Below are 6,000 nucleotides of genomic sequence, written 5' to 3' on the forward strand. Positions count from 1 at the left end.
GAGGGAACACTGTAATTCAAAATATTGTTTTTTAAAATTATAATGGTTTACATCTGGGTACCTTCTGAAGAGATGCTATCTGGTTGTTGTTATATTTATGCATCCATTTTTTATTGTTATTATGCTGATGTCATGTTTTAACTATTACAAAACATACATTCTCTCTCTGTTTCTCTCTGCCACAAACACACAAAGCATAACAGTATATATATTTATATACATATATGTAAAAAAGGGCAGTGAATAAAAATTTAAAAATTATCTAGAGCTGCTTAAGTATATGTCTATGACTTTTTGTAATGTACAATTTACACACCTGGTTAGAATGTGCAACTGAACTGAGTTCACGCCAGTTGATCAAATCTTATATGACTTGGATAAGTTTGAAATCCCAATGATAGATTTCATGTGTACACTGTTTTAAAGAATTAATAGGTTTCTTCCCTTGAATAATGAATCTTGGGGAAAAACCATTGCCTCAGAACAGCAGCTGCCAGAACTGACTTTCCTCCTGTGCTTGAGAACTCATTGCACTTTTCTTTGAACTTTCAGAGTAATTGGCTGTGGTTCCCTGTGGTAAAAAAAAAAAAGAGGGGGAAGAATGTGCTTCTCTTTCTTTTTAGGAGGAAAAAAAATATGATTTCAAGAAATGCGGTGTACTTTCTGCAGATGGAATACTTTCAAATGTGTAAACCACAGACCAAAACCAATGGACGCAGATACAAGAATTATGTTAATTATTCAAGTATTCTGTATCTCAGTGAACCTTAGAAGGGAGGCGAAGCAAGAAAACTAGTTCCACTTTCCTGTTTCATTGTTTTTCATAAAATTAAGAGAGTCACAATTCCAAATCTATAGGAGCAGAAATGTCTGGAGAAGGCTGAATCAAAAAAAGTCGAGAGGACAGCTACAACTACACAATCAAAGCCTTGTCTTTTTTATGTGTGTCACATAAACAGGTCTTTGATCACACAGTGACAGACACATGGTCTCGTACCATTTTGACTTTTAATTCCCAAAGACTCCCAAAGAAATCTGGGAAAATGACAAATTAGGCCAACTTTAGGTTTATTAAGAGTAGCATGCTTTAAAGTTTCAAAGAAGTCTCACAGAACTGCTGGCTAATTTCAATATCATTGTTTTCATGTACAGTGTTCCCTCGATTTTCGCGAGTTTGAACTTCGCGTATAGCCTATACCACGGTTTTTCAAAAAATATTAATTAAAAAATACTTCACGGTTTTTTTCCTATACCATGGTTTTGCCCACCCGATGACGTCATATGTCATCGTTAAACTAATAATTTTTGCAAATAAATAACAAAAAAATAATTATTGTTAATAAATAATTATGTTTATAAATATCAGGATCACTAAGTGTCTTATTCAATGGTGAGTACCAGTAATAATGGTGAGTAAATGGTTGTTAACGGAATGGGAAATGGTAATTTAGGGGTTTAAAGTGTTAAGGGATGGCTTGTGATACTGTCCATAGCCAAAAATGGTGCATTTACTTCCGCATCTCTACTTCGCGGAAATTCAACTTTCGCGGGCGGTCTCGGAAATCGAGGGAACACTGTATTACGATTGAATGTGTGTAGTGGGCAGACTTTCACCCACATATGATAGAAACTCATAGAGGCAAATCTCCAGACATTCACTAGTCTAAATACATAATCTAAATGACAGTGTAAGAAAACAGACCAAGCATTCTTTCCCATCCATGTTCTGAGGTCAACATTAGAATTGAAAACTGCTCACTAAGCAACTGCAGACCTTTTAGGCATCACAGAAGTCATTCATGAACCCCAATCAGCAGCTACCAAGACATTTGTACCCGTTGAAATTTCCAGATAGGAATAGGTACAAGCATCACAAAATAGTACCTATCTTTAAAAGTAGGATGTCATGGTCAAAGGTACTGAACACTGTTGAGAGATCCAAGGGTACTAGAAAGATCACATTCCCTCTAATATAAAATAATGCTTGTTTTGCAAACTATTTTTAAAAACCCAAGACCTTATTTTATTTTCAAAACCTTATTGCTATAGTATGCCTAAGCAATAATTCAGCTTAATGATAGAATATAATAAAATTCTAATTCTAATTCATAAGATTACATTCAGTTTTTCATATCCTATAGGGCAGTGGTTCTCAACCTGGGGGTCGGGACCCCTTTGCGGGTCAAACGACCATTTCACAGGGGTCGCCTGTGAAAAGACAAATATCTATTCTGGTACCTTGGAACATATTTTTACAATCGAACCAATCAGGCGTTTACAGTGGGGGTGTCCCTTTGACCTTCCTGCCAATAAGTTTAAAGCTCTGTTGGGAGAATTGGTGCTAGACTTATGGTTGGGGGTCACCATAACAGAAGGAACTGTATTAAGGGGTCGCGGCATTAGAAAGGTTGAGAACCACTGCTATAAGGGATGGAGCTTTTATCGAATCTGACAAGCTTAAGGACAAAAATCAAAAGAGTTTAAATCACCTCATAATATTTCCTACAACCTTAAAATCAATCCAAAATTGTGAAATTGCCCTTTACTTTCACCATTACTTGAAATGAATATTAAATATGGTCTTTGTCATGTTGATTTCCACAAAGCCTTGCTTTATCTGACAACAACAATGGGGATAATAATAGTGCCACTAAATATTCCTAGAAAGATACATTTGTCTTGAAATTTATCCTTTTTTAAAAATAATTTTTATTAAGTTTTTTAGTTAAAAGCAACATAAAAACAAAAATAAAAATACATTAAAAAATAAAAAATACATAAAATACAAACAAACATGGTAACAGCTAATCACTTTTACAGCTATATTATTTCCAAATATATTTACAATTCACATTATTACTATTTTAATTTAAACAATCACTATTATTTATTCAGTTCTATGTTCAATGGATTGAGTCTCCTAATATAGCTGTAAAAGTGATTAGCTATTACCATGTTTGTTTGTATTTTATGTTAAACAATCACTATTATTTATCCAGTTCTATGTTCAATGGATTGAGTCTCCTACTATATATTCAATAGCCATTTCTTCTATTTTAATTATATGAAGCTCTAATTGTATAAATAAGATGTGAGATTGAGAACATTTGTTATTTCTTTATAGTTTACCTTTTATAAGCAAATTTTAATTTTTTGGTTGTTATTTAATCACTTATACCGATTTTTCCAAGCATCATAGAATTCTGTATCTTCTTTTTCACGAATCTCCATTGTTACAGTAATTTACACATCATGGAGCATTCCAAAATTTTTCTAAGAAGCATTGATGACATGGGTATAGTATTATTTTTCAAGCTCTGGGCGTAGGCAATCCTCGCAGTGGGGCTTATATGGAATATAAAGTAACTACCCTCTTTTTTAAACTCGTCTTGAAATTTATCAGTGACTGAAAATATCCTAAGTATGCAAAGTGCAATTAAGGCAATTTGATAAATAAAGTACCTAAAAGAAGTACCAGGCTGTTAGTAGAATGGCAACCAATCAAACAGAAAGAAATATATTGTCCACTCCTTGTTTCAATTTTTATTCTTCTTTTCCCACTCTGTTTAATGCTGTCCTGTTATTTGTTGGTTGCTGTTGCTTGTAAAATTGACTTCAGATGTTTAATTCCTTTTTAAATGGAGAAAAACAGATTAATCCACCCACTTACCAGCAGACATGTCTGCATTACAAATAAGCACTTATTTTGATTAATAATGCAAGCAACTTTTTAAAAAAACCTACTATGGTTTGTTTGGGGAAAAAACCCAGCCTTATTCAGCCCATTATTGAGCTATAGGATAGCAGATTTGCACAGCAGTTCTGTGCAGATTTCTTCAAATTTTCTCCTTCAACATTTCCACAAATAATACTATATATTTAAAAGTCCCCCCCCCTTCTTAATAAATTGAATCACAAAGAGATTCTACCCTTTAATAAGTAATAAAACTAAAAAGCTCATCTTTGCTGCAACTCACTAATGAAAGGCAGCTTCTGTGCTCTGTAATTTATTCATTTATGAAGGGGTCTTCTAAGACAATGAGAGTACTGGAGAATGAAAGGAATAGTAAGTTTAAGTGTTCTTTTGATGTTGGGGGGTGGGAACCATGGATCATATAGCAGTGGTTAACTTGTGCCCTTGGTGAAAACAGCCTTATGATGCAGGATACAATTTCTGGTGAGGCACAAGGGATATACAATCCTCATTCGCCTGGAAGCAGCCCATAAATCCTCCCATTAAAACCACCTGGAATGTGTTAGGAGAGCCATTTGGAAGACTTCCCCTTTGCTAAGGATGAAGGAAAATTGTTAAGATTGCCTACAGGGATAGTTAGATTAAGACTCAGCCAGCCCATGACCTCCTGCTTTCCATATTTTCACCTCATGGGCCTCTCTACCCTCAGGTGCTTTAGAGCAGGTCCTAACAGAAAGCTGACACAAAGCAGAGATCTGGATCCTGTCTGCCTAGATAGGATGGAAAGTTAGAAAGTGGGAGAGAGAGAAAGAGTCACTCTAGTGAGTGATGCCAGATTCCTCTGATGCTGTGTGATTTGGGTCGCAGTTGGCATCACTTGAATATATTGAAAACAAATGGTGGGTATAAGTCCCAGAAACATACAAGATAGATTGTGGGTGTTAAAAGAAGAAGGAATACATATATATATTTATAGATATACAGGTACTTCAAGATTATTTTAAGATTTTAAGATTAAGATTTATTTTATTAATCTGAGTCTGAGCTTTATTTTTTCCTATCTAAATTCAGCTCCATTCCTTCAAGCCACCATGACTAATTATGATGGGTGCTGGAAATTTCAATTCATCCACAAGACCTGCTGCTTAAATCCCAGTACAGTGTTCCCTCGATTTCCGCGGGGGATGCATTCCAAGACTGCCCGCGAAAGTCCAATTTCCACGAAGTAGAGATGCGGAAGTAAATACACAATTTTTGGCTATGGACAATATCACAAGCCATCCCTTAACACTTTAAACCCCTAAATTACCATTTCCCATTCCCTTAACAACCATTTACTCACCATTATTACTGGTACTCACCATTGAATAAGACACTTAGTGATCCTGATATTTATAAACATAATTATTTATTAACAATAATTAATTTTTTTGTTATTTATTTGCAAAAATTATTAGTTTGGTGATGACATATGACGTCATCGGGTGGGAAAAACCGTGGTATAGGAAAAAAACCGTGAAGTATTTTTTAATTAATATTTTTTGAAAAACCGTGGTATAGGCTATTCGCGAAGTTTGAACCCGCAAAAATCGAGGGAACACTGTATGCTACTTGTTCTAGTTTCATTCCAGTTCTCAATTTTTTCAGCTGTTGCTCTGTACTTTCATGTAAAAAGCAGCAAATGGAGGCCACTCCACTAATGCTGCATCAGATTTGAACCTTTGTATAGAATTTCTTATTTTTCAGGAAGGGATCAACTTATAATGAACTGTGAAATTTTTAAAACAAACCTTGTTTAGTCACTTCTGTGACTCTTAAATCCATCTTACAATATATTTTTCTCAGCCCCTGGAAACTGCTAAACAATGTCAGCCATTTAAAATGCATAATTTTATATTTTTCTTTTGGATAGCTTTGGTTGCATTATCTACTATTAAGACAAATTGCAATTAACTCCATTTTATATTTTTCTTTCAGATGGCTTTGGTTGCATTATCCACTATTAAGACAAATTGCAATTAACTCCACTTTCTTTTGTCTCTTTTTTCTAATGTTCTGTACATAAAAAACTTGCTGTATCGGTTGATGACTTCTCAATTGTCCTATAAATTAGAGCTATAAGATAAAAGCCTAAGGAGGAGGGGAGAGAGTGATTGATTTTCTTTCTCCTTGATTTTATGTTTCTTAGTATTATGTTTGTCAATCATTATGACAAACTGGATTAATTATGTTTAGAATAGAATAGAATAGAATTCTTTATTGGCCAAGTGTGATTGGACACATGAGGAATTTGTCTTTGATGCATA

Source organism: Erythrolamprus reginae, chromosome 2, assembly GCF_031021105.1.
Source record: "Erythrolamprus reginae isolate rEryReg1 chromosome 2, rEryReg1.hap1, whole genome shotgun sequence".
In the NCBI taxonomy this organism is placed as follows: Eukaryota; Metazoa; Chordata; class Lepidosauria; order Squamata; family Dipsadidae; genus Erythrolamprus; species Erythrolamprus reginae.